This window comes from Bacillus rossius, chromosome 15 (genome assembly GCF_032445375.1).
Source record: "Bacillus rossius redtenbacheri isolate Brsri chromosome 15, Brsri_v3, whole genome shotgun sequence".
Taxonomy (NCBI): domain Eukaryota; kingdom Metazoa; phylum Arthropoda; class Insecta; order Phasmatodea; family Bacillidae; genus Bacillus; species Bacillus rossius.
Window position 1 is genome coordinate 18,982,062 of NC_086342.1, and position 19,894 is coordinate 19,001,955.

At 34.7% G+C, this 19,894-nt stretch overlaps 1 protein-coding gene across 1 annotated transcript in view; it reads left to right on the top strand.

Annotated features, from left to right (window-relative positions):
- Positions 1-1,955: 1,955 nt before the first annotated feature.
- The window catches only part of LOC134539256 (uncharacterized), a 115,873-nt gene continuing 97,934 nt past the window's right edge, over positions 1,956-19,894 (top strand). The window contains exon 1 of the mRNA XM_063381075.1: positions 1,956-2,011. The gene's annotated coding sequence lies outside the window, so the exon portion shown is untranslated. The remainder of the gene's footprint in view (positions 2,012-19,894) is intronic.

Genomic DNA, 19,894 nt, shown 5'->3' on the forward strand with positions numbered 1-19,894 from the left:
AAGAACCCGGGAAGCCACTTCCAGTGGATTTTGTTTTTTGACCCCGGGTCATCGCATCGTGGGCGGTTCGCCCCTGCAGATGAATCTTTCCCGCGCCCTGTAACAGCGGCAGCCACAGCGGCGCGCCTAATCGCGATCATGGTGCGCTTTCTGGGCCTATATATATATATATATATATATATATATATATATATATATATATATATATATATATCTGCCCGACCCGGCTTCGCACGGTTGTATTATTGGGGGGAAAAATTAGAGCAAATTATTTACAGTTATAATAAATGAAATAAAATAAAAATTAATGAATTTTGACAAAAACTTAATACAATGCTTTGTAATGTACCGAAGAAAAAACGAATAGCACCGATGGTTTCCCGACTCTCGAGCACGCAACGTTGTCATGGAGACGAAGTACTCGCTGTTTCCCGGGCTTAAACACCAATCAACATTGATAATCAGTTTATTATTAATTATAAATTATTAAGACCATTAATCGAAATAAAAACTATCCTATCTCTCAAGTTGGATAATATTACACATAAATGCCAATTTTTATCGAAATCGGTTGACTTGGTGAAGAGTTCACTGGAAACAAACATCAGGACACTGGATTTATATATATTAAGATTTCTCCGTGAATAAGAGAAATTTCGCGAGATCCTTCGCGGTCCGTCCTCTCGTTACGTCACGATATGAACAATATTATCCTAGCTACGAGAGAGCCACATACGAATCCTTCGGAAACCAGTTGCCACGAAATAGTTTTGTAATGCTACAAGAAAGACATCGTAACTTTGTATAAAACACATGTTTACTTTTCCATACACAAAACAAGTTTTCAGAGATAATACCGGGCATTTTTTTAACGAACATTGGCGCATGATTTGACATTTAAATTGATGTTTCATTCTTGCATTATTTTACTGGAAAGCTATTATTCAGGGAACGGTTTACAAATAACTTGAAATATTGGAGGTACTGGAACAGCACAAAGCACAAATGCCCGGGTAAGAATCCGAACCTAGAATTATTGCGAACACTATTTTGTAGTGATATAATTTACAAATACCTGTAATTTTACATTAATATTTTGGTGTCATTTACAACAACAAAAAAAAACGTTACTGTGTAGGACCAGCGACATAATGCAGGTTGAAATAGAATTCGATCGGAAAACATTGTCTGCAGGCACACAACGAAAATAATTGTGTTTAAAACATCTAAGACGTCCGAGCGAGAAAAAAAAAAAATTAACTGCAAAATAAAAGAGTTAGCCTTAGGTGACGAAATAATTTTCACAAATTGACAAAGCAGTTAACCTAGTGTCTGTTGATAGTTTTATTACAGTTGTAGTCATTCTCAAACAAATTACACTAAAAATGCGCATTTTGAAAAAACTCACGTTTGTTTAGGGGGGGGAGGGGGGGGGTGTTTGAGCAAAATCTCACATTATCTCACCAAGGGGGGAAGGGGGAATCGAAAAATCACCAAACTCGCCTCACGTAATTAATGAACGCCTCCAATGTGATTTTTATTTTCACTCTCACAATATTGTCCTTATTTTAAAAATAACACTAGACATACAAGTCAAATAAAAATGAAAAAAAAAAAAAAAAGCGACCTGCCCCGTTCTAAAATATGTTTTGTCGTCCAAATTATGTGCTTACATGTCTGTCTGTGTTGTGTTCACTGTTTCATCACCGGACTTCGCCGTCGACGTCATACAGCGGTCAGTTATCTATCCTCGCGCTCCACTAAGTGTGCTAGAAGCTGTGGGTTGTGGTGGGGGGTGGTGGGGAGGGAAGACTTTGCGGTCGGTTGTAACAGGAGTAACGGCACGATCACTTAGCCCAGCTGGTCTTCGGGAAGGCAAACAAAGCACAGTGTGCTCCGGGTCCGTGTGTTTTTTTTTTTTTTTTGCCGAGAGGGGTGAGTACGTCAGTAGTCGGCCAAGATTTGCAGAAGTCGGTCCAAGTGTTGCAGTCTCTCCCATATCTTTACCAAGGTAACGTACAAGCTCCATCTCGTCAAAAAAGAACACACAGAATAGTAACAATGCTACCTTTAATTGTGTAGCCTTAAACAACAGGTTATTGATTTGTTAACATCTTGGCTCTCGGTGTACTGCAACTTGGTAGGAGTAATTCAGTGAATGGAACGGAAATGTGTAACCAGGGTGCTGCCATCTGTGTCGGATGGTGCAAACCAAAGTTCATAAATACACATGAAAACTATACAGAATTAACTGTTTGATGACTTTTCAATGAAATTCTTTGCCGGAAATCAAGTCCGAAACCGGGGTTTAGTATATATTTTTCCCCAAGACTTTTATACTTTTGTCGGAGCAGTTTCGTTGCATAGTTTAAAATTTCAGGCTGAAATTTTTTAAGTATAGCTATCGGATCAAATTTAAAGCGCATTTTCCCAAAAAAAATCTTTATTGTATTTTTTAAACCCTGTGCTACTGTGGGATATATTTTTTAAGTACGAAAATTTTCCTCGTGGCTGCAATTTTTAAACTTTGTACAGCAGTGATAATTACTCACAATTTAAAACAACCAAAATAAAATAAATATTAATTTTGTAAAATGAGTTTCACTGTAGCCAGGTCGCCGAGTTTGCTTTGTGTTTTGCAAACGCTTACAGGCATGACTATTCCATGTTGTAACGATTTGTGTTTTTTGTGGCCCAATCTTAACGCATAGCTGGTTTACCGGGTCCACTGGGGCATAAACCAATAATTAAGTCATGTCGGAAGGTTCATGCAGACGCCGTAGTTAATGAAGTCGGCGAAAAATGTGTACTGCGTGCGGTGTTAACTTCGTCGTTGTCACCCTGTAGCGCTAGATGTTGCAAAATTCTGCTAAAGAAGCTACAAAGAGCTTCATACAAAATAACATACGAATAAAAATTCTATATGTGCTTTCAAATATTATAATCGAGTGATTGTTATTAAATACTGGCCCATACAATTTAAAAATATTTATTTATATTAAATATTAGTGACAGAAATTGTGTTTATAATTATTTTCTAGTGTATTTTCAAGTGTGTTTATATTGGGATATGTAAGGTTAAATTCCTGTAAGTATAAATATATTTGCATTATAAATTATAACATTATTACTAAATAAATAATTAAAAATAATAAATTAGGATAAACATTCAACATATTTATTGGTTTTCACTATTAATTAAAATTTATTTATAGTATTATATTAAATTTAATAAGATATTGTATGCACATGTTTATATTAATATTGAATACTGAGTACTTATTTAAATTTTAGGTTTTGAATTTATACTATACCACCGTATTTATAATATCACTCCAGTCCTTTCATTATTTTATTTCTATCAATTATTTGCATGCAAATTTTAAGTTTGTTTTTTAATACGCCAAGTAAGTATAACTTCTAACGTGCGTACTTAAGTACACGCGCCCATTTTTTAAAATTTAAATATGCTGCTCCAATTCTTTTTGAGCCCGGCTCTTTGACCCCTTGAATCACTTTGCATTGGCCAATGTCACGTTATTCAAGGGACTGGAAAGCTAGACTCAGCAAAGCTATTATACAGGAATTTAACAATTTAAAAAACACCCTTACTTGTAAATATAGTATCATCAATTAGCTCTCATTTGAAAACAACTTTGAGTATTAATTTTAATTTAAAGATAAATTAATTAATGATATTTAATTATTTAATTATAATAAATAATAAAATATATTAATTAATATTAATAAAATTATAACTTTAATTTTTAAAAAAAATTATATGTAGTTATAAAAGGCAACATAGGGTTTTAATGTAGCAACTTCAGTAAATTTCGTTTTATTATTTTGTTTTGAAATCGCAATGTACTATAGCAAGTCTTGGGACCAGGAGTGTTGATTCCTCCAAAGATGATGGCGCATCCCCTTTCCACCCACGTAATTACACACTATCCAAGATAAGATGTCGCTTAACTGACATTTGTTCAAGCAAAAATTTAGATGTTAACCGCTGAATATTTTGACGTAACTCATTTAGAAGATACGTAACTACAGTAAAGCGAGTGATCAAGATTATTTATTTGTGTAAAGTTTTTGTTACCTAGCAGTGCATCAGCATGGAAATATTTTATTATTTAGTATAAACAAAATATTAGTTTCACGATGTCAAAATTATATCGTTCCAGCAAATTATAGAAATTCTAAAAAAAGCAAGTCTATTAATGCAGTAGGAGTAAGATAAACTAGAAAAATCATAGAGTCGTAGTAAAGAGCGTGTTTTTTGTAACTTTTTTTAGCGTGAAAACTTTACCGCTAGGCCTATATTCGATTGCGTCTCAAGTCTGCTATCTCGCTCAAATGACACGAAACACCACACTTCCTCTTATCATTCAGTAGGATGATGATGATGATGATGATGATGATGATGATGATGATAATGTTTTAATCCCCAACGTTGGTGGTCCAGCACAACCGCTCTCTTTGCAAAAACGCCCACCTCAAGACATTTTTATTTTTAGCCCGCGGGTTGCAGTCCAGATTATAATTCCACCCAAATTAGCTTCAAATTAGCCATAAAAACGTCGTGTGCGTTTTCATGCAAACCCCTTAAAAAGAAAAAGAAAAAAAATACTAATTTGCTGGAACCACCCAGACGACAGGGATAACTGGCTCGAAAATAGTCATTTAAAAATTTTTAAAACCTCGTAAGTCATTTCGAGATTAGGGTTAATCGCTTGTATTTGGTTTCGCATCCTGAGCTATAACGTTACTTTGATTCGCACAACACGCAGATTCGAAATTGACGGTAGTAAAAAATAAAAAATCTTTAAATTTTAAGCATTTAAACAATGCTGCTAGCTAAACATTGCGTGACAAAACTGACTCTTGTAAAAAATTTTAAAGGGAAACAATTTTACTTTGTTTAATTTTTTTTGGATGTTGAATAAAATCTTACTCAGTCATAACTGTAACCGGTCATTTTTTGCTTGTACCTGGGGTTTCCCTGAGGCGTAATATCTCTTATTTGCATATCCTCGCGTCACGCAAATCTGTGACGTCATTCTCGTAGCATCCGCAGTTAGCACAAGCCATGGGTCCACTCGAAATCAGCTGTCACTCGGGCGAGTGAACGAGAGGAATAGTGGGCGAGTGGACGAGTGGAAGAGTGGGTGAGTGTAAGAGTAGGTGAGTTGACGAGTGGGTGAGTGGACGAGTGAGTGAGTGGACGAGTGAGTGAGTGGACGAGTGGGCGAGTGGACGAGTGGGCGAGTGGGCGAATGGGCGAGTGGGCGTGTGGGTGAGGGGACGAGTGGGTGAGTGGGCGAGTGGGTGAGTGGGCGAGTGGGTGAGTGGGCGAGTGGGTGAGTGGGCGAGTGGGTGAGTGGGCGAGTGGGCGAGTGAGTGAGTGGGCGAGTGGGCGAGTGGGTGAGCAGGCGATCGGGCGAGCGGGCAGCAACATCCGTAGCGAGAGGATATTGGGTTCGAATCCCGGGTAATTCATGGGTTTTGATTTGCAACCGTCTAAATAAGTCCCAAGCAGGGCCATCCACAAGTGGGTAAGTATGGCGCGTATTGCGCCACTGAGAAAATTTCTGGGGAGAGGGGGGAAATAATATAAAATAAATAAACACAAAATCGGAAATTTATTATCAGTAGACATTAATTAATTTATTTATAAACGCAAAAAAAAATTCAGCGCTACTCCGATTTTCATTTTTCTTTATTTCTTTACAAATTGAAAATGTAAAATGTCATTTTAAAACTAAAAATTAAACTATGCTATAGAAAACCATTTAAGAAACTTAACAAAATAATATAGTAAAAAAAGTAAACTTAGCCCTTCCATAAATAATACAAATCAGTTCACATTCGTATAAAAACCTACTTAGGATTTTAATTCTAGGGTAGACTGGGTACGGTTGAAACATTTTAGCGTTTATCGTCCATTGCGTCGGGATTAGTTAAGCGAGCGATGACGGAAATATACTAAATGAAAGACTATATATCTGATTACTAACGGGCAATGTTATTTGAGATCACTGTATTGTATTTAATGTGTAAAATAATTTTAAAAAAAAATGTAATTTGTTTCAACCGTCCCCATGCCAGGGTCGGTTGAAACAGTGCATGGGGTCAATTGAAACACATGCAAATAATACAAAATATAATAAATGAACATGTTTTATTCACCGTGTAATAACATTTTACGACTCGTAATGATACAGTTGAACATCACAAATTTATTTTTATTAATATTCAAGTATTTCACGATACTTATAATCAAGTGCGTTAATGTGAATATGTGAAGAGTGGTTATCAATCACAAGTATGACTTTATGTGAAGGAGAAGCATTTGTATGTTTTTTAAAGTGTTCCAGGAAATGAATAAATGTTTCATCCTGCATCCAGCCAATTTCATAACATATTTTTTAGTTAGGCCAACATATATGTCTGCACATCTAATTAAATATTTAGATAGCTCATGCTCTTGTTCCTGGTTAAACACTCGATTGTGAGTCTTATATCTAATTTCTTGATTTTCATCGCTACCAGTCGCATCTCGTTTATGTACATACCTCAACAGGGAACAGTGGTTCAGTCCATTCTTTTCTGCAGCTATTCTTAACGAAGACCCGGCTTTTACATCTTCATAGGCTTGTTTGTATGCTGGTAGGTCAGCCTGGCCTCTCTTAGTATTCCTTTGGCGTACCCTTGGCATCTAAGAAACAAGAAAACTAAATAAATAAACTGTTTCAACCGTACCCACAAAAAATGTTTCAACTGTACCCACCCCCCGTTCTAGGTATAAAACGGTTCACAGTACTAATGATAATAAATTATAATAAAAACTAATCATACATATATATTCTACAAACTTCAATTAAAACGATAAAAAAAACTCTCAATACTCTAACTTTAATAAAACCATAATAATTGCAAAAATGTGCGAACAAACAATACTTACTTTTCCGTCACAAAACACAATGGGGCCTCCTATACACAAGCACAGTGCGCGAAGAGTGACGCACGACTGAAATTCGTGTTTCGACTTGTCTTCCGCTTCGTTCTCCCCTTGTACTCCTCACCGCATCACGCACGGTGTCGAGATATCCGCTTTGTTTCAACCGTCCACCGTTTCAACCGTACCCAGTCTACCCTTTATATTGTCCCTAAAATGCAATTTTTTAGCTTAGTATTTAATTACATAGTGTAAATTGCACTAAAACACGATTTTTGTAAATACATTTTCAAATAATTACAGGGTTAGGATCCCTGGACCACTTGGTTGAAACTGTGAAATTCCAAAATTATAGAAAAATATAGATTTTTGTAGGAGGGGGAAAAAGATTGTTGGTTTAGGGGGGTGGGAGGGGAATGCGCCATCACCAATGGAGGAATCAATACCCCTGGTCCCAGGACTTGCTACAGTAGAGTGAGATTTCAAAACAATATAATAAAACGAAATTTACATAAGTTGCAATTTTGCCTTTTATACATAAATATATATTTTTTTCAAGTGAAAATATTTAATACTCAAAGTTGTTTTCAAAATAACACTAACTGATTATTTCTATATTTGCAAGTAAGGATATAATTTAACTCGTTAAATTCCTGTATAATAGTTTTGCTGAGTCTAGCTTTCCAGTCCCTTGAATCAAGTGACAATGGCCAATGCAACGTGATTCAAGGGGTCAAAGAGCCGGACTCAAAGAAGGATTGGAGCAGCAAATTTTAAAAAAAAAATGTACGCGTGTATTTATGTTCGCACGTTAAAAGCTATACCTATTTAGCGTATTAAAAAAAACTTTGATTTTGCATACAAATAATTGATAGAAATAAAATAATAAAAGGACTGGAGTGATATAATGAAAACGGTTTTAATAGTATAAATACAAAATTATAAATTAAAAAAAATACTCAGTAAATAATATTAATATAACATGTGCTTAAAATATATATTAATTTTAATAATATGATATAAATAAATTTTAATTAATACTGAAAATCAATCAATATGTCGAATATTTATCCTCAATTATTATTTTTAATTATTTATTTAATGATAATGTAATAAATTATAATTTATAATTTAAATATATTATTCTTATGAGAAACATAAACTCACATATGCCTGTATGAATACACTTGAAAATACACTAAAAAAATAAACACAATTTATCTCACTAATATCTTCTATAAATAAATATTTTGAATTATAAGGGCTAGTATTCAACATCAATCGAGTATAATATTTGAAAGCACATATAGAATTTTTATTCGTATGTTATTTTGTATAAAGTTTTTTTTTTCATCCTGTGAAAATTTCTTTGCGTTTTGCGCGCGCATCATAAAAATTCACTCTCATCATTTCTTAATAACGCTCCTAATGAAGTAACTATAACTTCAAAAAAGCAAAATTAAGACGACATAGGAGTTCAATCAACGACATACAAATATTTTAACTAATTTTACCTGCAGTGAAATGGGCTATTTTTAAGAAGAATTGTTAACTAGGGATGGTTTTGTAATATTTGACTATGTAACCAACACTTAAATGTATAACCGTATTAAAGTTCTTTATAACGAAATTATGCTAAATTATTTTGCTTCTAATGTTTCGTGTTTTTTCACATGATTTTAAATATATTATTAATATATCCATGTTAAATTATTGTTTAAAAAGATTTTTCTATTAAAATTATTATTTAAAAGTTATTATCTTAATGAAAAATATTCGTGTCAATCCTAGCATGTAGTGAAAGCATAGAATCGTGGGGAATGTAGTTTTGGATTTACCGTTCGTTTGTAACCTTCGTTTTCAAACATTTAATTTATTCATTAAATGAATAAATATTAGGTTTTATTAAATCCAAAAAAACTTAGTTTTTCACGGTTTTCGGGAGACATGCTTTCCAGTGTTTTATTGATGATGTACCAAAAAATAGTTTTTGAGACGAAGGATACGTACGAACGGTTCATCAAAAACCTTTATAACTAGAGACCTGCAAAATTCGCGGTTTCGATGGCCTTCAGGATGGACTGCACATACCCCTGTACACTCGGGCAAATAACGCAAGTTCATTGGCTGCCGACTTGTAAGTCTTCTCAGCTGGTTTGTCTGTGATTCGATCCTTCTTTGGTTGAGGGTTTATAACTGGTTGAGATTCGTCCAGATGAACAGTAAGCCAATAGCAAAATTATCTAAGAGGTATATACGTTTGAATTATAGCCTATCACCGAATGAATCTGCGAATTTTGCAGGTGTCTATGTATAAAAAACAGTTCCATGCTTTAAATAGGTGCTAGAACTGACATGAAATATTGCCAGTGATTTTATATAATACAATTATCAAATATAACTTGTATATTAGAAAGAATTTTTTTACAAACAATAAAATATGGTTTCGTAATTAATTTAACTATGACGGTTTTAAAAAAATTAGGTTTATTTAGGATGTGCTACTACTAGCTCCTCCAGTAGCCGTTTGCTAGCGATGCCGTTTGGAATTACTTGACGCAAGTGCCGTCTTCAAGAGGACGCGGGCGGGTTCTCGTGCCGGTTTTTCCAGCCGCGAGTCCGGGTCCGAAAACCGGACGACCACCCGCGTCGTCCTCGAGATCTAATGACATTTGGTCGATGACAGAGAGCCTTTTTTTTTTTTGTCACGGCTGCGAGGAGCTAGCTTTCAGACGCGGCATTTTCCTAACATTCAGTTCACTTTCACTAGCGCAGTTTGGGAAGTTAATCGGAAATGTCCCGGTCCGTGAAATGATTTTATTTGATTTACTTTGCCCCACGGACTATGTGCCATTTTAAAGCCGGATGGTGAGTAGGAATCCCAAAAATTTAAAAACTAAACGGTAAATTAATTTTTGTACCAATGATATCGCTTGTAAAACTGCAAGGTAGAGCTTTGTAAAAAAAATTGCAACTGAGTTTCCAAGGACTGTCATTTTAAAAGAACAATTTGTTTTACATTGTATAGCAGTTAAAAAAAGTTATAGGGATATTTTTAAAAAAATATTGGGTACGGAATTTTTATAACTGGACCGAAAACTTGAACATGTAACTGTCTGTAAATATGTCCTAACTCTGGCAAGACGCACTGGACCGAATAAGCACCAGATCGAAAGGCAGTAGACCGAGATAGTTTCTCCAAAATTTGGGGGAAATGACTAAATGAATGAAGCGAGGTGGCGCCGTGCTATAACAATAGAGTTGCAATTCTAAGAACCCGGTTTATAATTCCGCAAGTTCTTGTTCTTCAATGGATTCCTGAATTTAATGTTGTGTTTTTATTATTTTTATATCATTTATATTAGTATACGTCTTTGAGTCTAAATAATATATTTATTGTAATCTAGCTAATGACACGCGACTTCGCTCGTGTATTTTAAGGGTGTTGCTTAAATTTTACCACTGTAAAAATGTATGTGGTTAAAAACAAACACTTTTACGAAAACAAGAAATAAAAAACTATATGGTGTATAAAAGAACAAATTCACAACAAAAACGTTTAAAAATGATATTTCCTAAAGTGGTTATGCGTAAGCCACTTTAATTTTTAGTATAGATTATATGGTCCATTTTATTAATTCTCGTTTAATTGAATTCGAGGATACGAGTTGAATCTTAGTTCTGCTTAGTATTTATTATATAAACAAAATTGCTAAAATTTTCACTCCTCTCTTCTTTTTTCACAAGGATGCATAAGTGCAGATTCTGATATATATAGATTTAGTAAACATGGCAACATCCTTAACAAAATTGGACCAAACTCGTAAGTTTATTATCACATATGTAAAATTAAATTTTTTTATAATAAAATTTGATTTTAATTTTATAGTTATGCGTTTTGTCGATACTGATTTAGTGGACATATTTTATTTAATTTTTACAATAAATTTTCATCCATGTTACAACTTAAGAGATGATATTTCGGAAAAAGTTAAATGAAGGTAAATTAAGGCATGTTTATTCATCACTGCCAATTATTAAATTAATTATCATTGGAGCGTAAGAAGATACTATTTTTTTTTTAATTTTGAACATATTTATAAATTTACATCTATTTAGAAGTAGAATTTCAGCAAGTATTAAAAAAAGAGATATTAGCTATTGCATGTTATATATAATATCGCATAGCTTACATCCTACTTAATAAGCTTCAGTGATATGATTTTATGTAAAAAAAAAAAAAACCATACCACCTTTTTGCCCCTTTTGCGATCGAATATATAAAAATAACTAAAGTACAAATATAGGCCTACTTTAAAAACCACATAATTTAGTTATTCTTACTCGGTTTCGCAACTCAAGCTAAATATGCTTTAAAATACGATCTATTGCCGTAAAAACTGGCTTACCCCCGGTTACCTGCCTTTAAGGGCGAATTCAGAAAATTGGTGAAAAACTTTACCTAAATAAATATTTTATTAAGTCATGTTCAGTTTCTTGCATCCAGCATTATTGCTATGAAGGTTCGATTTATTATAATAAAACCAAATTTACACCATTTTCACCCCATGAAAATTTAAATTTGGAAAAATTTAAAAACACCTTTCATAAATTTCTTGCTGTTAATTCATTGTTTCTCGCTCTTAAATATAGCAGACTCCGAAGAATAAATGTTCTGTATTGAAACCAAAATTATCCATTTTACATCTCTAGAATCTCGTAAAGTGTTAAAATAATTACACGTAGTTAATTATTTTAATTATAACTTAATAATTACCATCTACCTTTATTTGTTCAATAGATACAATTTTTTAAAATATCAAAACTCGCCCTTTTTTAACCCCATGACGGGACGAGATTAGATAAATGAAAAAACAAAAACAATATGTAACTAGAAGGTTTCACTTTTTTTATAAAACCATTATTACCTCTTTTTCATCCCTTTGGAGTTGAATTTTGCAAAAAGGTAACATTTTTGACTCTTAGTATTTGTATGTTTCGTAATGGTTCCCAAATATATTTATTCACGCTTGAAAATTTTTGTTAATTTTGATAATTTCTTAAAACAATATTAAACCATTTTTCACCCCCTTACGGGTGAAAATAAGTAATTATAAATAGCCCAGTTTTTAAGCTAGCCAAATACATTATGAAAAAAATAAAACCTAAAAAAAAATTCGTGAAGTAGTTTTCAATTTGTTCTGGAAACGAACAACAGAAAAAAATTATAAAATATATTTTTGAGTTCTTATTAATGTAAACAGCCATTTGATATAACATTTTCAAACTTTAAATCCAATAAAAGAATTTTATCTCGAAAATATTTTGTTATTAGTATAGTTGACAGAGAAATTTTGAAGATGGAAGACTGAACGTCTGAATTAATTCAAGCGAATAAGTTTCTTAACCACATTGATATTGGTCACTGTACCAAAATGATTTCATTGAAATAATTGGGAGTAAAACCTTTATTTATTACATAATTTTTGGCGGTAACAAACAACAATTATTATATTGAAATGTTTCTACAGTGAAAAAAATTTGCGGTGGTTTTGAACTTCATTCAATTAAAAATAATTAACTTGCTCGGCTTTCTATATTAAATGTAAATCAATTATTTACAGTAATAATGCTATTCGTTTTACGTATAATACGTAAACCAGCCTTCGGAAGCATTTAGCACGATACGTCATATAGGTCTAATTACTTTCAACTAGTTTTGTCGTGAAGCTTGTTGGTTGAATTCAGACTAATTCTGCATGAATGTTAATCTTTAATATATAAATGACCTGTGTGAATTATTTTGTTCACGCAAGCGAAGAAACAATATCTTAATCTTAATCAAAATTACAAGTATTTCAAACATTTGAAATATGAATATTTCGCGTGAGAAGAGGTTGTACCACTAGAATAAGTTAAATTTTTGAGGTGACAACATCTAATAAATCGATGAACGCCGGCTGCACGTACGATAAAGTGTCCCGTTACGCTGTGTCCCGTTACGCTCATTGTACGCTTGCGCCGCATATATCTCTTCCACTTGATTGGAACAACCATCGATTTTACTTTTTCGAGGCACATTAAACTTAAAACACTTCCATTCGTTTCCTACTATTCCCATCATCGTCCTATCATTATCAGATTAACACAGATTGGAAGAAGTTAAATAGCAAACATGTATAAAAGTTATAGTTAAAATAACCTCTTCTTTAAAGTAATAAACATATTTGAATTAATGAGTGCAAATAAAAGTATATTTTTAAATTAAATTGTATATTTCATTTCACTCCTTCTTTGTATTCATACAAAATAGTGATAATTCAATAAAAATTATTAAATTTTATTCATAAAAGTATGCAATCATTTCATCAATGTTTTGTTATGACTTTGTCACGTTAAACTATCGTCCGTAAACCGACTTTACAGACAACCAATTTTTTATTAGAGTTTTATATATGATATGCATTTTTTTTTAAAAATAATAATACTCTGATACAACGCACAAATAATTTCAGTTTTTCTTTATTTAGAGAAAAATCATGAAGTTGCAACGTTTTCTGGTGAACATACGAACGTCATGTCCGTAAACAACCCTCGCAGCGCACGTAGAATCAGTTAAGGTTCGGCGAAAAGACTTACCGGGGCCGAAATTATTTGCATTATGGCCATCCTTAAGAGCGACAATCAGCGATGCTCAGGGTTTACGATTGCGTCCGAGACGTCGTCAAAGGGATTATTACCCATCGCGCAACACGTGTTTCTGTATGCCAAACGCTGCTGTCTTGTCACCGTTGGCAAGTTTTTTTCTTCTTCCAGTGAGGTCCCCCCCCTGCTGGGTGATTGAGGGCACAAGTGGAGATGAGGCTAATTGAATCCTTGAACGGGCCCCAACTTCGTATTATTAAACTACACCAATTTAAATATTATCTCCGGGTATCATTCCCCCCCCCCCCCCCCCCCCCACACTGGAGCTTGAGCGGTTAAGATATTCCGGCCGCGTGGTGCAGTAAATCGCGCGCATAACTTTTTTCTCCTAGTAAAAGGGGGGGGGGGGGCGGGGTTGTCGTCTCACCCCCCCCCCCTTATCATTTTACCTTGTCTCATAGACACCGGGGGCCCATGACGGACGCAAGCCTGGTCTAATTGAAGCCCCGAGTGGCAACCTCCTTTCCCCCCCCCCCCCCTTCCAAGCCATCCGACGGTCGAAATCCATCAGCTCCATCGGACTAGATGGATGTCCCAAGCGGCGAGGACCACCCAGGTGGATTCCCGACAGCGAGGGCCCTAATGGCCGACCCCTGCGCATTACTCAAACTTCTCATCCTCTGGGCCCGGTTTGTTCCCAGCTTATTTGCACGTTCAAGTCTCCGGCCGCCGCATCTCTCTCCCCCCCCCCCCCCCCCCACCCCCTCAAACACGCCTGTTTCCCCAGCTCCGGTAACCTTTATCTCCCTCCCGTGGCCATGGGCTACCGTGTTTACTCTGCCCTTCCCCCACCAACCCCTTTTTCCATTCACCGTCCTACAACTGGATCTCGTGGTAATTAAGCCCCTGAAGTAAAAAAAAAAAAGAGGACATAACTCATTACACCGGCGCGCGATGATTGATAAGTGTCCGAACGCCAGGTACTTACGGGCCATTTGTCGGCCATCGACCACGGACTGTAATTAATCCTTACCCGCGGGGAAGAAACTGGGGGGGGGGGGGGGGGGGAGTTCGCTGACAGGGAGTGAGGAGTTGGCTAATCGTCAGAAATGCCGCATTCTTCTCTCCTCTCTCTCTATTTTTTATTTTATTTCAACCGAAGGTGAATAGTTATACACGTTGTTTACAAAGAAAACGTTATTTATTGCTCTCCGTAAAAATTTATGTTACGTTAAAGACTACAGAAAGGCTGACACCGAAGGTTAATTATGGTCATAAATATTGTTTTAAACTTCTCAAATTCTCCTTCGCATACTAATTGCACTTGCACAAATTCATCACCACACAAATCCACCTTATCGCGCCAATTAAAAAAAAAAATTCCGATCACATGCTGTTAATTGTATTATGTTTGTAAATAGTAAATATAAACTTAAGCCTTGATATTAGTATAATTCGGAATTTTTTTTTTCAAGGGTAAACATGCCATACAGATGTAATTTTTATATTTCTTACGTTAAAATTTTTCTCGTAAAATAGTGAACGCAACCTTTAATAATATAATATCATGAACTGCTCCGAAGTCAGGAATTAAACATAAACTGGTGATGATGGGGTAAACATCCCTGATTTGATTTCCTGACCTGGTTGATAATTGAAACCGGGGCACTTAGTTTTACATAAATCGCATAAGAAAAAAATCTACAGCAACCAAATCTTATAAAGATAACTGTATTACAATTTTAAGCTAATTTTAACTTATTTAAACATTACATTATGAAATCGTGAAAGAAAATCATTGAACTAAATTTACAGCCAATTTTTTTTTCTTATTATTATTTAATTTTTGTTTCAAGCCCAGAATTTATGAAAAAAAGTTTTCAATTTTTTTTCAAACTATACACTGTACATATATGTATACGTAATGAAACTATCTAACCGACAAAACCAACCTCATAGAATTATGTCAAGTCGTTCAGATTGTATTATTGTGTTTACATTTTCGTCATTCATACACAATGCAACCTTTCGTATCCCCATTTTCCTTCGATTGCATGTGAAATGTCAAGTATTTTATGAACCCGTAGACGTATCGTAAAAAAACATATTACTATCGTTTATATTGGTAAAAACGATTTACTATGTATGTGCTTATGGTGAAGGAACCGCTGAATTTTATGTTGGCTTAGAAAAAAAACAGTTTATTTTAGAGACGGATATTGCACCATATACATTAGGACACACAAAAATAATCCATAGAAGCAACAGACACGAACAAAGTTCATCACTATGCCGGCTAATAAAATTGTTGTGTTCCAAAATTTAAATTAATTTTATCTAAATATTTTAAACGCTGAAAATATTATATAATAGGTACATCAAAATATAAAACATACAAAAAATTATTATAAAGACCATAATACAAAAATCCATTGAATTGAGTTTCTCAAAAAAATTCACTGAAAAATTATTTCAGTATAGTTACAGTATAGTTGCTCACAACCGGATAGAAAGTTTTCACATTTCCAGTGCGAAGCCGGTTATAATGCGACTGGGGAATCGCTTGATGTTTTTATGTCAAGCTGTGAATGGACAATGGCAAGTTTTTGCGCTGTTTTTTTTAATAAGTGGGCTGACTGAAAGGTAATCCAGTTGGACGTCTCTAGACAGCGGAGAGCAGAATGGAGAGTGACCAGCACATTAACAGCCACACAGACTACAACAGAATAACGCAGAAGCCCAATCTCGTTAGCGCCTTCGTATTCCTGTTATTTCTGCATCAATCATTATGTTAATTAGCTTCCTGTGTGTGTCACTACGGTCGCTTCTAAGTATAAAAAAAATATCATGTGCATTTCAGTAGCGTTATATCTTATCTCGAGACTGTAATGATACGTGTTCGCTATTTTTTAAATAATTGATATATTTTAATTATAGGTATAAAAAATTAGAATTATATATATATACTATTTAACGGATAGTTGGTCTTAACGCTTCAAAATTCATAAAATTTAAACTTCTTTATCTAAGAAATATGACTAACTAAACTTGATTTAGTACGATCTATGACGTTTTATATGTTGGAGACTTGGAAAAAGTGTCTAACCCCATAAATAAAACTCCACGATATTTAGCAAACGTTAATAACATAAAGTTTAATTATTTAAAACAAAATGAGAGCCACCAATAAATAATAATAGCCTTAGTAAACCACACATAGGTAATTTATTCTTCGCTAATAAGCTGTTTTGAGATATTTTTCGTGTCTGACGTTTTCAAACACGGAACGCCAACTAATGATTCGCAACAAAACTAATTTTTACTATAGAACATCTATGGACTTTCAATTAATAATGTCCCTCGATAAATGAAGGATTCTTCGAAGTTTCTAGTAACTTTATTTTAAAACTTGTAACGGATTTCGTTCTGTATGTTACGTTATAGCCAGGAAAAACATTTATGTGGAACGAAATAAATGACGGCTTGTCTCAGTTACCTTGATAACGAAATACAATGGAACGTGGTGGCGCAGTAATTATAAACTTGAATCTCATTCGGGAGGATCCCAGTTCGAATCCCATAAGGCGACTTTGATTGATGTTTACCGTGGTTCCTCTAAATAACTACAGGTGAATGTTATACCGGTTTCCCATAAATTTCCAATGTCCTTGTTCCGTATTGTTTTTACCATCTCAAATGACCTCTTTATTATATGTCACTAGCTTTTACTCCCCCACTTCGTCTGCATGGACTGTAGTCTTTGATGGTAAAAAAGATCAGGCGAATACGGCACAACCCACGTATTATCAACACTCACAATCTGACCACGCATTCGAACGAAGCTGTTGAACCCCCATCATCTCTTGCGTCTATACGTTGCGTATCAACCGTCACCCGTAATTTTTTGGCGCTGTCAACCTCTTGGGATAATTTTTAGAGCATCGACCTTCTTTCATGCAAGGTGACTGAGGATTCAAACTTCCACACGGGCCGTGGAACATACGAGATTTAATTTTCTCGAAAAGAATCGAATCTGTTTCCACATTTGGCAATCCCGCTCGTATTACATGATTTGGCATGATATTATTTTCTAGTGAAAGAAGAATATAGACATTTGGGAAATACCGTTTTTTTTTTTTGCCACTTCACCGTGAACATCTGGCAGGTCAATACACAAAAAAAATTTCCCCTTTGTTAGTGCGTCCTGAATTGAGAATTGTATTTTTATATATCCGGCTCCCGTAATCGGATAAAAAATCACCAGTTTTTAAGTTTAATCATATGCTTTAGAATACAAAACGTTTCATCAAAATTGGTCCAGTAGTTTAAGCGTGATGCTCGAACAAAAATAAAATTAGAAACACATATGTTAGAGTTTTTTTTAACATTATAGATAAAAACAGTTGTTCAGCTTCCACTTCAATGGCCTTCCCATTCTTGGAAAGGAATCTAGACCATAAGTCAATATGTTTTATACTTTTTTCCCGTTGGAATAACTACAGCCTAAAATTGTTGATCAAATTCGGATTCTTTCTTTATTAAATGTTCAGTCTATTTATGTTCACAAAACAATAGTTCATACATGCACAATTGTATGGTTACTCCAACCAAGTTTATAGATTTCCCTGTTTATGAAGAATTAGGAAAGTTTTTTGAGTAAAAAATCCGGTTTTCCACGGCCAAACATGTTATTCGTAAATTGCCGGTGGTGGATTTAATGGTTGAGAATGTCAAAACAAACTGTTTTCGTCAAGGAAAGTTAACCTTGCAAAAGTTACGGGCGCGAACAGTAGTGTGCCAAATTCGAAATTCGCGCGCATCCAGGCGTCACCCCATTGGCCGAGGGGACGCGCGATCGCAGCGCCGGGACGTTCCGTGTTAGTCACGAGTATCAGTAACCAGCAGTCTGACGTAGAGCACAGTGGATGCTCGGCTCTAGTATGTTCACACGTTTGGATTTGGGATAAAGCGCCTTTTTAAACATTTAGTGAGCGCGGTGCTGAGATTACAGATTCGAACAACCACCTGTTTTGATATTCCGTGCCAATTTTTTTCTTAATTATCTCCCTCCAATTTACGGAAATTCCGTTTGTATTTTTTTTCCAAAATAGCCTTTCAATTTTTCTATAAATTTCACATCCTACTTTTATGATTATAGAAGATTAAAAACATTAAGTGTTTCAGTACTGGCCAGTGATGTGATGACGAAACTCGGACACAAAATTTAACGTAGAATTCTTTTAAATTCAAAAGTGCGTGATAAATAGAGGCGAACTGTTTTTACTACAATTTTTCTGGAGCGAATCACACGTAGTTTCCGCATCGGCCACAAGAATTCGTTGCCAAAAACAGCTAAATTGAATATCGAATCATTCATTTTCAGACCCAAATTTTAAACTACATAATGAAACGGAACATATACAAGCAAATATAGGGGAGAGTTGGGTAAAACAGGGTAGTTGGGTAGAACGGGGTACCACTGTTATTTTCCGTACACGTGGTGCTATCTGTGTGTACGTTTGGTAAGTTACTCCTCTATACGTCGTCACTAGAGTGAGGTAGTATGAAGTGTCGCACAGTATTCTTTCGTGCGTAATAATGGAAATTACAAATTTATGATGTTTCACTAAAATGTTTAGCGTGTATTGGTTATACAATATTTAATCAGTGGTTGCAGATATATTTTATGGTAAGTTGTATTCAAGTAAAGTGTTATATTTGCTATGTTGTGCCATAGTAACCGATGTAATTGACGGGTGTTAAGATTTTCTGTTGTCTTTTTGCTTGAGAACCTGCATGTAGGGTAAAACAGGGTACACAGGTAATGGGTAAAACGGGGTAGTACCTCGTTCTGTCCAACCAGTTTCCTGTTTTAATCATCTTTTCGATCAATTGTGCAAATGACTTTTAAAATTAAAAACAGTTTTGTTATGCATACTAAATGTTATACAGAGTTACCTACAGTACATTTATACAGTCAACCAAAAGTCTTGTATCGGTGAGGAAAAAAATTGGAAACGTAAAAATGTTGTAGGCCCATGTAATTAAATTGTAATTTGACTTTATCTTTTTTTCTATTTTTAAAAATAAAAACCATGCTCGAAAAAACCATGTCGTCCTATTGTGTTTCCCCCCAACTGCACCAATAGGTTGCAGCCCTTAGATGTTTCCTTCATGTCCCCATTGATGCAGTATTTTAGTGATGAAGCAAGGAAATGGGTTCGTTTACATCCTGGACGTCCCATTACAATTAACCAGATCGGGAAACTCTATGGCGCTGCATTTATGAAG